The sequence below is a fragment of the Pleurodeles waltl genome, chromosome 8, assembly GCF_031143425.1.
Source record: "Pleurodeles waltl isolate 20211129_DDA chromosome 8, aPleWal1.hap1.20221129, whole genome shotgun sequence".
NCBI classification, from domain to species: domain Eukaryota; kingdom Metazoa; phylum Chordata; class Amphibia; order Caudata; family Salamandridae; genus Pleurodeles; species Pleurodeles waltl.
In genome coordinates, this window is record NC_090447.1 from 507,753,103 (window position 1) to 507,768,675 (window position 15,573).

The window sequence follows — 15,573 nt, forward strand, 5'->3', positions numbered from 1 at the left end:
GCTTCACCAACTGGATGAGAGACAACTGCCTACAGCTCAACACAGACAAGACTGAAGTGCTGATCCTCAGGACAACAACTCCCCATGGAATGACGCCTGGTGCCCCCCCCCCGCCCCCGAACTACGGCCCTCACGCACTCGGACCAACCATGCCTGTAACATTGGCATCATGATGGACAGTAAGCTCACCATGTAGAGACAGATCAATGCAGTTTCATCAACCTGCTTTTTCACCCCTCGCATGATCTACAAGATTTTTAAGTGGCTCCCCATCGACTCCAGATATACTGTCACATAAGCCCTGGTCACCAGCCGACTGGACTACGGCAAAGCACTTTATGTAGGAATTACTTCACACCTCCTCAAGAGATGGCAGACAATACAGAACTCAGTGGCCAGACTCACCCTAGACCTCCATAAATGGACCCACATCACCCCCCACCTCAAGAAGCTCCACTGGCTCCCTATTCAGGAGAGATGCCAGTTCAAGATGTTGACCCACACTTTCAAAGACCTTCACCACCAGAATGCAGCATTAATCAGCCACCTTCCCTCCAGACACTTGCGCCCCGCCTCCCTCTGTCTTGCCCACACTGAACACGTATTCTCCTACCTCCCTACTACGTCCTGGAGCGACCTTCCAATTCACCTACGAACCTCATCATCTCTGCTAGAATTCATAAAAAGGCTCAAGACCTGGCTATTCAACTGAGCCCACTGCAGCTGCACTCTCAGTGACTGAATACTCTCATGGGTGATTAGCCGTGTTATACAAATCAAGATTGCATTGGACCCCGTGTCTGTGAAATAAGAGGAGTACTGAAGGCCTGGACTTGCTCTCTCATGCACCTAGGATTAAGAACTGGACTACAAGGATCAGTTGACTGGCATGTTGTGTGGCTACAGGGAGACAACAAGCTGTAAGAGGCCCTTTTCTGAAAATACTGGGCCATGCCGTTGTCCTCTCTGTGACACCCTGGGAGTCTCTAAGTGCTTTCCCAAGGGTCCTGTGGGGTTTCAGAAGTGTACTCTAGTAGTTGGGTGCCAGAAGAAAGTTAGGAAGCTTTTGAAAACTTTTCCTCCAGACCAATGGGGTTCAGAAGCTTTTTTGAACTTTCTGACTTCCAGACTTTCACTGGGCTCAATCTCCTTGGTAGATACAACCTAGGCTCCATTACAGCAATCCTGAAATTGAACCTTTGGTCCCGGTCTAACGTGAACATTGACTATTATTGGCACTTTCCTTTTTCTTGGTGGTTTGTCTACTTAAATCTTCAAAAATTCATATCTCCGGTTCCCCCTATTGGGGTTTTGGCCCTTTGATGTCATTTTGTTTATTAAATTCACTCTAATTTACTAATTCGGTTTCAGATTTTTATTTTTGGGCAATTTGACTTTACTACTGTTTTTGCGCTGCATAAATACTTTACACATTGCCCAAAGTTAAACCTTGCTGCTCTGTGCCATTGGTTAATTTAGTGACTTTAAAAGTTCAACCTGACAAGAATTGATTATTACTTGAGGTAGGCAGTTGCTGACCCCAAATAGTAATGCAATTTCTTTCAGACTAATTAGTGCATGAGCCTGGATATTTAGAACCAAGAAGATAGGTTACTATAAAGTTGCACTGTACAAAGCAAAATGCTCATCTAGCTTGACAACTGTTCGTACATTGAATGTGTTTTAGACTTTGTACGTTTCTATGGTCAAGTCAAATTCTAAAAGATTATTTGGTATTGTTCAACTGATGTCTCTGTTTGGTGCAAACCCTCTTCATAGCTGGTAACTCTCTTTCTGGAACTGATACCTGTATTTACTTTCTGACACAACTTAGGACTGATAGAAAATGCTGTTCTCATCCATCACTTTCTTGCAATTGTATCAAGAGAGGTCCCAGAGATTTTTTTTTCAGTAACATCAGTCTCTACTGCAAACTTTTTAGAGGTGTCAGGATTAGAGATGGGTGTAATTTGCATAATTTCGTGTAGCGTAGTTAAGCGTGATTAGCGAAAATGTAAGCAAAATTGCACATATTTACACAAGATGCATCTTGTAATGTAATTTCAAGTTGTTTTTCGGTTGCTTATTTTCAAAATATTGCTGCTCACATTCGAATTTGTAGTTTTCTGCTAAAAAATTACCCGAAGGGCAAAAAAAACTACCTGAAATATTTATTGACTGCCCAAGTTAAAGACACTGCTGCTCGCATTCAAAGCACTGCTGTTCAAGTTCAGATTTATAGTTTCATGCTCACAAATTACCAGAAGGGTTCGCGTGAGTAAAAAAATCTACCTGAACTAAAGCTTTCTTAAAACATTTGCCCGAGCAGTACATCTCGCTTTCAGATTTCTTGCTGAAATTATGCTATGTAATGACATAGGGGCTGATTTGACCGCCGCCCGCCAAGCGGGAACCGCCAGAAGACCGTACCGCGGTCAAAAGACCGCGGCGGTCATTCTGGCTTTCCCGCTGGGCGGGCGGGCGACCGCCAAAAGGCCGCCCGCCCGCCCAGCGGGAAAGCCACAGCAACGATGAAGCCGGCTCCGAATGGAGCCGGCGGAGTTGCTTTTGTGCGACGGGTGCAGTTGCACCCGTCGCGATTTCCAGTGTCTGCTATGCAGACACTGGAAATCAATGTGGGGCCCTGTTAGGGGGCCCCTACAGTGCCCATGCCATTGGCATGGGCACTGCAGGGGCCCCCAGGGGCCCCACGACACCCGTTCCCGCCAGCCTGGTTCTGGCGGTCAAAACCGCCAGAACCAGGCTGGCGGGAAGGGGGTCAGAATCCCCATGGCGGCGCTGCCTGCAGCGCCGCCATGGAGGATTCTGCAGCCCAGGGGAAAACCGGCGGGAAACCGCCGGTTTCCCTTTTCTGACCGCGGCTTTACCGCCGCGGTCAGAATGGGCCTGGATGCACCGCCAGCCTGTTGGCGGTGCATCCGCGGTCCCCTACCCTGGCGGTCTCGGACCGCCAGGGTAGGAATGACACCCATAATCTCTGTAATTTCACATTAATTCAATTACATGAATTTATCAAAATTATGCCAATTACTCTGGTGTAAGTAAAATTTCACCCAGGCCTAGTCAGGATGGCACAAGATTGGACCTTGCGTGATCATTCTTTTTAGCACTATAAATGCTTCCTCAGCCTGAGAATCCCAAAGAAAATATCTTTTCAAATGCTCTTTCTTTAAGACATGGGTGTTGCAGTGAGTTCTGCCTGAGCAGTGCGCATGGATTTTTTGCTTTTTTGAGCACCTGTTTTTTTACTTTTTACTGTGGGTTAGCCTCACTAATGGTGTCTCACCCCGGTAATTACATGGTAAATGGACTGCACATGTACCACCAGTGTCTGCCTTTTTAAGATAAGGCTGCTGCAATGGACTAAGGGTAAGGGGCACTTGGCTGGTTACATGTGAACATGGGTGCAAATGCATTTGCACAAGTGTGCAGGCTGCATGTGGGAGACCTCTATTGTGGGCCTTAGAGTGTTGTTTCCCCTTCTTCTTGGCCTAGATAGACCATTTACATTTTGAATTAGAATGTAACCTGTGCGCGAAAATTAAATTTGCCACTTCCAAAATGATAACTGTACATCTTGTGGGTCATTTAGTTTTTTCATAATTTCTTGGCTCAGCTCTGGATCAAAGCCCAGGCCTATTTTTACCCTGCTGTGACCAGTAATTGCATTTTCTCCAGCAGCAGTAACAAAGACCACCCCTACACAAAAAGAGCAATTAGGACATCTTCCCCTGCTACTGAGAAGGAAAAGGGATGGGGTGCAATGCTCTGTATCAATCACCTAGCTGTCACACTGCACCAGGGATGGGCCTGCTCAAGCCCAATAAACAAAGAAGAGTGCCCAGACAACTGAAGCCAAACCACAAGAGGGGGGCGCCTGTGAAATTCTAGTGTGTAAGTCCCTGGCAGTGATGTCAGTGAGGGGTGGAGCTGGGACCCCAGGAGCTGATGTGACCAGTGGCTCCTTGATAACGCCATTCTGGATTGCCCCAACATGCAGTGCAGGAGGGTTGGGTCAGGGGCGGAGAGGTGGAGAGGTGATGTGGCAAACCAGGATTGGTTAGGGGTGCCTGTCTTCTGGAACATTCCTCTCCCCTGTATAAACTCTTGCACAAGTGGAAGACTCTCTTCTCTTGTGAACTTTCTTCCTGCTTCGCTACTGGATTCTGGGACTGCCATGGAGAACTAGAAGGAGGAGCCCCCTGACCTCCTTTTGGGACCCAGGACTCTGTCCAGTTGACTTCCCAATGGCCAGTGTAGCTGGCTCCTTGTTCCCCCTGAGGACCAGTTAGGGGAAGCCCTGGAGTTTTCTGCGCCCACCATCAAAGCCACAAAGTAGAACTGGAGCTAGGAGCCAGGAGGAACAGCTTTTGGAGGACTGCACTGCTTTGGAGGTGAGAAATGTTGTTGCCCCAGAGAATAGAGCTCACCCCTAGGAGTAAAATGAGCCAGGATTGTCCAAATGAGGCCACTGGGCCTGAGTTATGGCACTTTAAAGTTTGACGACCTTTGATCTTCACTGCGACTGAGCGTGTGTGGCTCAGCCGGAGGTCTAGTAAAATTATCCCAGGGTGGGGCCTGGGGGACAGCACAAGGAAGCTCAGTCTAATTTGTTGTGGGAGAGGGCGTGCATGGGGTGGACTCCCTGATCTAATGCCCAACAGTGGCAAAACTGTGGGGTGCCTATGTGGGACCAGGCACCCCCACCGTGAAAAAAACCTTCAAATGTGGTGTCTGGCCACATTTAAATGCCAAACAAAAAGGAAAACCTCATCACAGCTCTCCACGGCACAGCAGGAGTGCTGCTGCTATGTTATTCACTGCACCTGGGAAACTCGCCCCATAATGCCTTGCAGGGCCCCCTGTTCAAAACACACTTTTGTCCATAGCTTCACTTGTGGTGGTCCTAGGATGATGGGACGACTGGCATAATACTCAGCACCACAAGCTCTTTCTCCCTGAACCATCTTTTGGGTCCCCCCACCTTAAGTTGGGGGGACCCGAAAAACATCACCTTTCCCACTTTTCAAGGCTTTTTTAAGCTCTCCTATGGCTGGAGCTTTTGCTTTATGGTTGCGAGTAGTTCACCTTGGCTTGTGTATGCTAGCATTTCAGAAGGTCTGGAAATGTGTATTGTACTTTGCATTCTTGGGGATGATTATATGGTTACACACCAAGGGCTTTTAATGGGATTACATTGTAACAATATTTCATGTGGTTATGCCTTTGAGGGACTGAATGTATGGTTACATTCTAATGTTTTCCCATGTTGTTTTCATGTGGTTATGCCCTCAAGGGACTGATTATATGGTTACATTACAATTCTTTTTTTTCTAAATGCTATTTTTATTGTGGTGGCTTCTAGAGGCTGTTCTGGACATTACAGTCTATTGTCAAATGTGTGAAAGAATGCACAAACGCAAAGTTTATTTCTGATAACTATTTGTATTGGGTTTACATAATGATTGCATATGTTTTATTGATCCATCATTATTCTAATTATGTCAATGAGTGTTGCAAATGTAATATCTTTATTACACCATGACTGTTTGAACACTCTTGATATGTTTGGGCGACCAGTGGTAGCTCAATGTCAGCTATGGTATGCTCCATCTGCCAATGTATATTTGTAAATGTCAGCTATGGTTTGTTCCATCGGTCAGTGTATATTTGTAAATGTTTGCCATGGTATGTTCAATCTGCCAATATATATTTGTAAATTATTGCATAGTATTTAGTGGTATGTGTGTAATGTACTTCTAAAGAAAAAGTATTGACAGGACAATTATTTTTTAAGTGTTATTATTGTGTGCCAGTGATTGGAGATTCCTAGCCCACACCTTGAGTAGGCCTGAGACTGCTCCACCTTGCTTCCCTGTGAGAGTCAAGGGCTGCAATCAGGTGTTTGGTTCCACTGAGGACAATTGAGGAACTATCACTGGTGCTGGCCACACAACTTATAGCCCAATTTCCAAAAATAGGTAATGTCACAAGTTAAACTTGCAAAATCCTTAATACATTGGCAATACAAATTTGCACATTGAAGGGATCTTCAGCTTTCTATGACATTGGTGAGAAAAAGTTATTCAAGGATGGCTGATGCTTTCTTTGGGTTATTAAAGAAACCAGATGCATTCATTCTGGATCCAAGATAGTCAATCTTGGGGGTGCGTGGCTTGCAATAGGATGTAGCCTCCTCAAGCTCCCGGTTCCTCTGCCCCAGGGACCCCAAAATCCTGAATGTAAACTGTTGTGGACCCTGCAATGCAGAGTCACAGAACACTGGGTGGCCTGTAAACCACTGGCAGAGAGGACGAATATCGTGCTCGCTGAGCAGGAGTGCTGAGCCGCCTGATCCTAAGATGGCTCATCACACCGGAGAAGAGCTGAGGAGAAGGGCAGCGAATGCGGTGGAAGCGGAACAAAGTAGCACTTCAGACCACCCTACTAAAGGTCTGCTGCAGAGGGTCTCGCACACTTCCCTGTGACCTGCTGGAGGGCGTGCCTACAGACTGGGAGCACAGCTCCACCTGACTCCCAGATGGTGCCCATGGCGCACGTGGTTCGGAATAGACGGTAGGGAGCTGGGAACGTCAATCCTTGCAGCCTGTGTGTGGCTGAGCGGTGTGTCCAGGGTGCGCCCCTCGGAATCTCCACGTGGCGCTCATGAGAGATGGGGATGCGACAGGAGGTGGAGGAAGGGCGCGTAATGGGCCTGGGACATGACGAGGAGAAAAGGGCCCAAAAGATAGCTGCAGTGCCGGCCAACACTGGTTAGAGGTCCTTACGAACCCCATGCTGAGAGGTACGAAAGGCGTGCAACCTGAAACAGGAGGAAAAATCATACTGAGGCATAAGAAACTGTAAAATGGTGCGAAATAGGGGCCACAGAGAGTCCCGCCCGGATGGAGGAGCGATGAGCCCAGCCCTGGACGAACTGAGTGGAGCAGAGGACAGTACGCAAATGGAGGCACATAGAGCCACCAATCTACAAGCATTCAAGGACACCAAACTGTCTATGGAAAGCCAAATAGCTGCAGTGGTGGGTTAGGTGGGGCTCCTCAGAGACGACCTGTGGAAATTATGGGACAGAGTAAAAGACTCGGAAGACCAAATCAGAAATTTCACGCCACAAGTGGCAGATGTTTCCAAGAAATGTGCAGCTATGGACTAAGAACTACAATGACTAATGGGCAAGATTGAAGACGTAGAGGGCAGGTCCCGGCGCCATTATGTGAGACTGGTTGGAGTGCCTGAGACTATTGAATGACCAAGTATTGAGCTGTTGGTGGAGATATGGTTAAAATAGATGGTTCTACAAGGTGAGCTCTTTCTTCTTCTCTGTGAAGCGTGCACATAGGATCCCAACGTACCCTCCAAGACCGGGAGGACCCCCCAACCAATAATAGCAAGGCTTATTAACTTTCGGAACAGAGACATAATCCTACAAGCAGCTAGGAAACATGGCGCTTGGCCCATAGGTGGTCACAATGTACACATATATCTGGATTATACGAACCTAGTGCAATCCCAATGTGGTGCATTCGTACCATATAAGAATAGACTGCAACAAGCAGGCCTTAAAGACTCCCTATTATTCCCAGAAAAATTGAGAGTCGAACATGAATGGAAGATCCACTTTTTATGGACACACAAGATGCTTGGAATTGATTGGTTTGACAACCACAGGCTGGGGAAAGGCGTGCATTGGGAGGTGGAGTAAACTGGAGAACAGTGCCTCAAAAGGAACGGAGGGATAGAGGCGGACGGGGGAATAACTTGGTATGTGCCCCCACAATGGCACAGTGAAAGCGGTGCAGAGCAGGCTATTCAAGAGCTGCATCAACACACCAACTTCCTCAGCATCAACAAATGGAAAATCCTGGAAACGGCGGATCGAGACAGCAACCCAGAGCAAATGGAGACTGAGACTGAACTATAAGGAGGACAGACAAGTGGTAACACTCATGACAGTGGATCAATTGGGGTGAAGACCTCCTGCTATATAGCAGGGTCAGGGCAGACATATTAGGGTCCAAGGGGCATGGGAGGGGTATAATGTAATTACTCTCCTCAAACGGTAAAGAAATTGTAGAGGGCGCGAAGTAAAAGTAAATTGTTTGACGCACGTGGCAGACAGTCATCCCCCAGCAACAAGAGCCTAATTGTATTAATTGTTAAATTTGCTTTGGGATGTATTTATGCCTTGAATTGGGGAGGTGGTTAGTTCTAAAATCACAGCATGGTGAGGTAAGGAGGGGGGATGGTTGGGGGGACAGGAGAGTTCACTATGACACTACACTTCACAGGACATGCACCAGTAGAAAGTGACCACTCAGGCAGGTAGGCCCACCATCACAGACAGAAGATCGTAATTATCCACCTTGACACAAACAATTTCCTTACTACTGACATCATGGAATGTCAATGGCCTGTGAAATAGAGAAAAGAGGGGGCTAGATAATTTGGGGGAGTGTTAAAGTGGAGGGGGACTCTACCAGAGGGAAACTAGAATGTTTCACTCAGGCATTGGGGCTCTGCAACGTGTGGAGATTATTACACTCACGGGAAAGAGGGTACTCTTATTATTCAGGGGCACATAGCATGCACTCTAGGATAGATTACTTATTCTCTATAGGAGATGCACACGCTAGATTTAGATCAGCGGAATACCAGGCAAGAGGAATTAGCGCTCACTCTCCGTTGGTGGCGGTCATCGGAACCAAGACTCGGAAACCCTAAGGTTAATGAAGGATGGAAACCTGGTGCCTCACTAACAAACAGGAGGTCAAACACCTCGATACAGTAACCAAACATTATTTTGCAGAAAATCTTCACTCAGTGGATAGCCCATTGATAGTGTGGGAGGCATATAAGGCAACAATAAAAGTGCTATCATAACCGGGGAAATAAGAGATAGATGGCAAAGGCGAGAAAGACTGACTATCCTAGTGGAAGAGCTAAAATGTCTAGAAAGGGACTACTCGTGTAGTCCACTCTCCTCACGGAAAGATGCAGTGGATCTTAAGTGAGCAGAATACCAATTGGTAGCAAAAAACAAGGTGAAGATGTCATATCTAGCAAAGTAAAAACGTATTTACGAAGGGGGAAACAAGACAGGGAAATTATTGGCTTGGCTGGGCAGTAAAGAAAGAGAACATATGATAATCAGGGATGTGGAAATGGAAGCAAGAGAATTAGTGAAAGATAGCAGAAGCATTGCAGAGGCATTTGCAGACCACCTGGAGTAATTTTATGGATCCCAATTGGGGGTCACCTGCCTAGAGGTGTTGGATTTCATAAAAGACTGTCTTGTAAGGAGGTTGGAGAGACAGAAAGCAATAAATTTGGACTCAGATATAACAGTGGAGTAGATAGCCCCCTGCGCTGAGACAAATGCTGTCAGGGAAGGCCCCAGGCCCAAATGGGCTCTGACTTCAATTATTCAAGACATTACCACACAGAATGGCAGCTCCGCAGCATGTGGCATAACCGCAGACGTTTCAGGAAGGGCAGTTATTGGAGGACATGCGTAACGTAACAATCATATTGATTCCAAAAACAGGTAAGCCCCTGGACAAATGGGACTCTTACAGACCCATATCATTACTAAATATCGACATTAAGATAATGGCCAAAGTGTTGGCAAACAGGCTAAGGGAGGTAAAAGATTGCACGCCTTTCACCGGCCCCTGGATCGCAAACGGGATTGATACCAGGAAGATTGCCCAAACTGAATTTATGCAGACTATATAATAATTTGGCTGTGATTGGAAACTCACAGGCGGGAAGAGCTAATGCATCGTTAGACGTAAACAAGGGCTTTAACTCAGTAGAATGGCCACACCTTTTTGGGATGCTGGACAAAATGGGCCTCGGCCCTAAATATATTCAGTGGGTCAAATCTTTTATATGACTGCCCCATGGCTAGAGTTAAATTCAATGGACATTTGTCGAGGGCAGTCTGCATTCATAGAGGCACAAGACAGGGGTGCCCACTCTCCCCGGTGTTATTCGCACTTGCCATTGAGGCGCTGGCGGCCTGGATGCCAGTGGAAGCGCAGGTGTGGGGATGGCGTGGTGGAGGTGACGAGGATATGCAGAATAAATCTTGTTATATCTGTCTAACATGCCCCAATCCACAGCCAGGCTGGAAGCAATCTTTAGAATATTTGGAGAACGCGCTGGCTTTGCCATAAACTGGGATAAATCAATGCTGTATCCGCTGGGAAGAAGAACATGGCACTGCGACCCAAGACTCCCATTGAGGGTGGAGAAGCTGCAGTTGAAGCACTTAGGGCCAGATTTATACTTTTTGCCGCAAACCTGCGGAAGCGCAGGTTTGCGGCAAAAAGTAGAGCACCGGCTAGCGCCATTCCTAGATGCCAGCCGGACGCCATATTTAAGGAATGGCGCCAGCCGGCGCTAAGGCCCTGTTGTTGTCCTTGGAAAGGACGCAAACAGTGCCTGGGAGGCATAAGGGGAAAAGGGCCTGTGCGCCAAATATGGCGCAACACTGTTTAGAGGCAAAAAAATTGCCTCTAAGCAGTGTAGCACCATTTTCTGGTGCACAAGCCCCATGGACATGGCTCCTGTCTTCGTGAAGACAGGAGCCATGCCCACCACCCCAATGACCATGCCCAGGGGACAAATGTCCCCTGGGCATGGCCACTGGGGCCAGCGCCGTGCAGGGTCCCCAAATCAGGGCTCCCGAGCAGCATTGGACCACAAAAAAAAAAAGACTCACCTGGACTTACCTGCGGATGGGTCCCCCATCCGTGGGTGACCTCCTAGTGTGGGTAGGGGTGGGTGGGAGTGTCCCTGGGGAGAGGGAAGGGCACCTGTGGGCAATTTCCATGGTCTCTGACCATGGAAATCTGCCTACAGGTCCCCTTATGCCTGCCAAGACCCAGGCGTTCAATAATGGCGCTAAGCAGGTTTAGTGCCATTATTTAGGGCCCTCCTCCTCCCATGCGTGACTTTTTGCACGTGAGAATAAATAAGGCGCCAGGGCCTTAGAGGCATTTTTTGACCCGGAACGCCTACCTTGCATCTCATTGATGCAAGGTAGGTTCCCGCAGGCAAAAAATTTCGTTAACTGAAATATTTTGGCAGTAGACATGTCTAGGGCCAAAATAGAAATATGGAGTTAAGTGTGTGCCGGACTTGCATTGAAAAAATGACGCAAATCCAGCGCAAACAGAGTTTAAATATGGGCCTTAGGTTTGTGGATGATGCAGGACCCAGCCATGTTTTACAAAGCAAATCTCGAACCCCAAATAAAAAGCTTAGAGTAGGAGGTGGGACACTGGCAGGCACTCCTGCTCTCGCTATTAGGTAAAGATGCAATGTTTAAGATGGCCGCACTACCGCGCCTTCTGTACATTCTACAAAATGGCCCCTATCAGATACCAGAACATTTCTTTGGCAAGGTGGACTTCCTGCTTTGCACCCTACTCTGGGCAGAGGGACAACTCAGGACTGCATTGAGAGTGCTGCAAAGATCAAAATACGAAGGAGGCATAGCCCTGCTGAACATTAAAAAATACTATGAGGCAGCACACGTTAGTGTGGTAAACAAATGGGCACATGTGAAATGGGACGACCTGGCGTTTAGAAAGGATAGGATGGCGCTTGGGGAAAACAGTTATATGCATGCACTCTATGGTGGTAAATTACCACTGAACATTTGCCCGGCAACCAAAATAGTAATATCGATGTGGCAGAGACTAATTTCAGAAGCGGGCTTGAAATGTAGACTTACCCCAAAACGTCATTGTGGGAGAACTCCTGACTAAAGCCGGTTGTGACATTAAGGGGCTTCTCAGGTTGGAGTGCCATAGTGCTATCCAGTTTGGCGGACATGTGGGATGCAAATGGAGTGGTGCCCTTCGCACATTTAAGACTAAATTACGAGATGCCAGAAACACAGTGGTTACAATATACTACACTCCATCATGCACTTATGGCATGCATATCACCAGACACTGAAACACAGGAATAATCCCCTTTAGAAACTGGACTCCTTAATGGGAGAGTTAGCAAGAAACTTATCTCACTGACATATGGCACCCTAACGAGGAACACACAAACTTCTCTTCTGCCCCTTTAGGCCAAATGGGAACAGGACCTGGAGGAATTGGATGAGTAGGACTGTCAAGAAGCATTGGTGCACCCTGCTGGGGTGGCCATTAAAGCAGCTTCCACCTGATCAAACTTAAAGTTCTCTATAGTGAACCCTACTCCCTAGGATAGGCAAAATAGTGGATGCACATTGCCTTAGAGGCTGTGGCATGGAGGGCACTTTCCTGCATACACTGTGAAGCTGTCCCCATATCTGCCCATTTTAGGAGGGAGTGGGAAGATCTCTGGAAGAAGCCACGGGCAACACGCTCGACTTGACACCGAGAACGGCAATGTTGGGAGTGTGGGAGAACAGAGATCACACACAATATTAAAATCACCTGGTTAATCTGTGATGTATTGTAGCGAAAAGAGATATTCCACATAAATGGGGATCAGGCACTCCCCCCACACAGCGAGAGTGGGAGACAGGAATGGAATAGTGCAGAGTGCTGGAAAAAGAGGTATATAAGGGACAAGGATGTGCAAACAAATTTGAGAAAATATGGGGCTATAGAATTAATAAGCAGTAGGCCCTGACGATACAGGATCCAGATGTGAACACTCTCCCACCCTGATGGGGCTGCCACTGCTGATACCAGACTTTAAGACCAAGGGAAACAAGAAGACGATACACTGGAACACTATGGGAATAAGAACAGAAGTTGAGAAGGGAGGGGTAGTGATTGGGTTACTGTTTTTCTTATAAGTTGAATGAATGGTTATTATTAATATTGGCTCTCTAACTACGATAAATGAATAAAAAGACAATAATAACAAAAATCATCATTCAATACAGTCAATCTCCCCTTTATTGATTTCAGATTTCTCAAGTCGTGTGTTCTGGATGTTCAGTAAGGGTTTTAGAAGGAAAAAAAAAGTATTGACTCCATAAGGTGTTGACAAATGGTAGGGGCATTGCACAACCTGGGTAGCATAAAAGGGTTTTCAAAAATTCCAAAATGGGGTGCAGAAGCCATTTTCCACTTGTCACTCTCTCTTTTAGATGCAAGAGTAGGTAAGCACCACACATATCGGGTTTGGTAAACATTACTGCTCCATGTACTGATTTCAAAATGTGTTTAGTGTGAGGGAAGTGACACTGAGCCTTGATTGTGATTTGAATTGAGCCTCTATAGTTGATAGAAAGTCTGATATCTTGATCTTTATTTGGAACAAAAAAGGCTGTGCCTCAGCGGAGATGAAGAGCATAAATCCAATCCATTTTGCAAATTCTCTTTTAATAGGCCTTAACAATCTCCTTCTAATTCTCTGACAGTGAACAGATTCAACTAAATATGATAGCACTGTTAGCTCAATTGTCATTATGCAATCGTATTTCATATAAGGAACAGGTGAGCAGACCTCAGGCTCAGCGAAAACATAGAATTTGCATGATACTGAGGCGCCACTGAAAGGAGATTAGCCATAATTTCATGTGAAGTAGTTGTGTAATTTTTAATTTTTCAATGGATGACAACCTCCTGAAGCATAGCAATAGTCATGACAAATCTCTGGTGATGCTGACATTGTTTTGGTAGCTCTGTTGGCATACAGCTTGTGCCTATTCAACCAAGACATTTTAAAACTCACATCATTATTCAGAGAAGATAGTACATCAAAAACACTTCTGTATGGCCTCCAAAAGAGACGCGTATGTTGGTAGTAAAGCCTTTCTAACTAATCCCGAGGCCAATGGCACCTCATTCACATTTTCGACTACCTCAGGCTTTAGATCTCTTTTGAATGCGGTTCTTGAGAGCCCAATCATAATCGATGAATATTCCACATGATGAACCTCAAACCACCCAATCCATAATTCCTGTTATTTGCTAAGAAAAACAAACAAGAAATAGTACAAACTTGGCATAATGATATGAACCTTGATGACTTTGAACCTCAACTTTCACTGAATCCCGTGTCACTTGGATTAACCCTGGACACCAAATTCACCCCCAAGTAGCACATAGCCAAAAAAACAGAGATGGCATGGTAGCACATCTCTATTGTTAAGAAAGTGAAACTGTTACTTCAGAACTGCTGTTCAAGCCCTCGCTCTCTCACATCTGAATGGTGGTAATGCTCTGCTCCACAGCCTCTCAAACTCCACACTGGCACCCTTTAACAGCATTCTACAGGATGCAATGTGTCTCACCCAGTATCTGAGGAAATAGGATCACATCACCCCCATTCTGATGAACTCGATTAGCAGCCAGCAACATCTTCCATACCAACTTCATCACTTACAAAGATATCACGACCAGCACCCCCGTTTTTCTCGCAGACAGGCTCACCATCTGAGGTTGTTTTCGGCAAACCCTCAACCAGGACACCATCAGACTACAGGCTAATAGAGACCACAAGCACACATTGGTTTTCACTTGAACCCAGATATACTAAATCAGGATGGCCTGGCTTTGCTTCAAATCCCAGCTCCAAATGAAACCAGCCGCAAACAACAGCAAGCAGAATATCGCATGACTTTCCGAGATGCAAGATCTGTAATTACTGTGAATTACACATTTTACCTGCTTAACCGTAAATACTTGTCTTCACATTGCAGTTTTAACTGGATTGTGAACCTCGAGTGCATATCTCATGCAGGACAGCACTGGGCTTCATTCGCACCATAGTGCAACGCTTAGTGTAGCACTGAATATTTTAGTGCAAATTCAGTAAATGACATCGTCGGCGTGCGACTCTTAAACCTGGCTTTGCACATTTTTCTATCAACTGTGCAATGGAGCAGTGTTGTTTTTGATGTTAATTTAGTAAATCAAGGCCACCGTTTTTTTAGATAATTGTTCTGTACAGCGCACTCAGAAGGTTATTCATATGCTCTGAACATAGCATGTCAAGATTTCTTCATTTCTACTTCTTCTTTCGACTCCTTCAAGCGCTTTGCTCAGACTCAATATCTGCATACGAAAAATGAAAGAACACTGCCTGAGATTATTTTTCCAATCCAGAGTAATATTTTGTCATGCGCTAAGTATGCCTTTACAAAACCCTTAAATTGAATTAAGTGATGTCTTATTTCTGGCTCTCGATATCTAGGAATGCTGCCAGATGGCAATCTCAGAAATGGAGCCATTTAGAGATGAGAGATTTTTTTCAGACAATGCCCAAGTGAGTCATGCTGCATAATTCCTTTAAAAGACCCACGCTAGTATCATTGGAAATTGAATCACAGTGCTAAGTGAGGAATACTAAATGGAAAATGACCAGTGTAAACTATTTAAAGCTTGAAGGTCTTAGTTTTGTCCTCGTTTGGAAGTGCGTCCAATGTTCTCGGCTTTCAACTATTTTATAACATAGTGGGTGAAGGGTGATCCAAGTTGGTCAGCGTTTTTATCCACACGGCAGGTTGCCTCCCTTCCACAAAGGGGCATATTTATACTCCGTTTGCGCCGGATTTGCGTCGGTTTT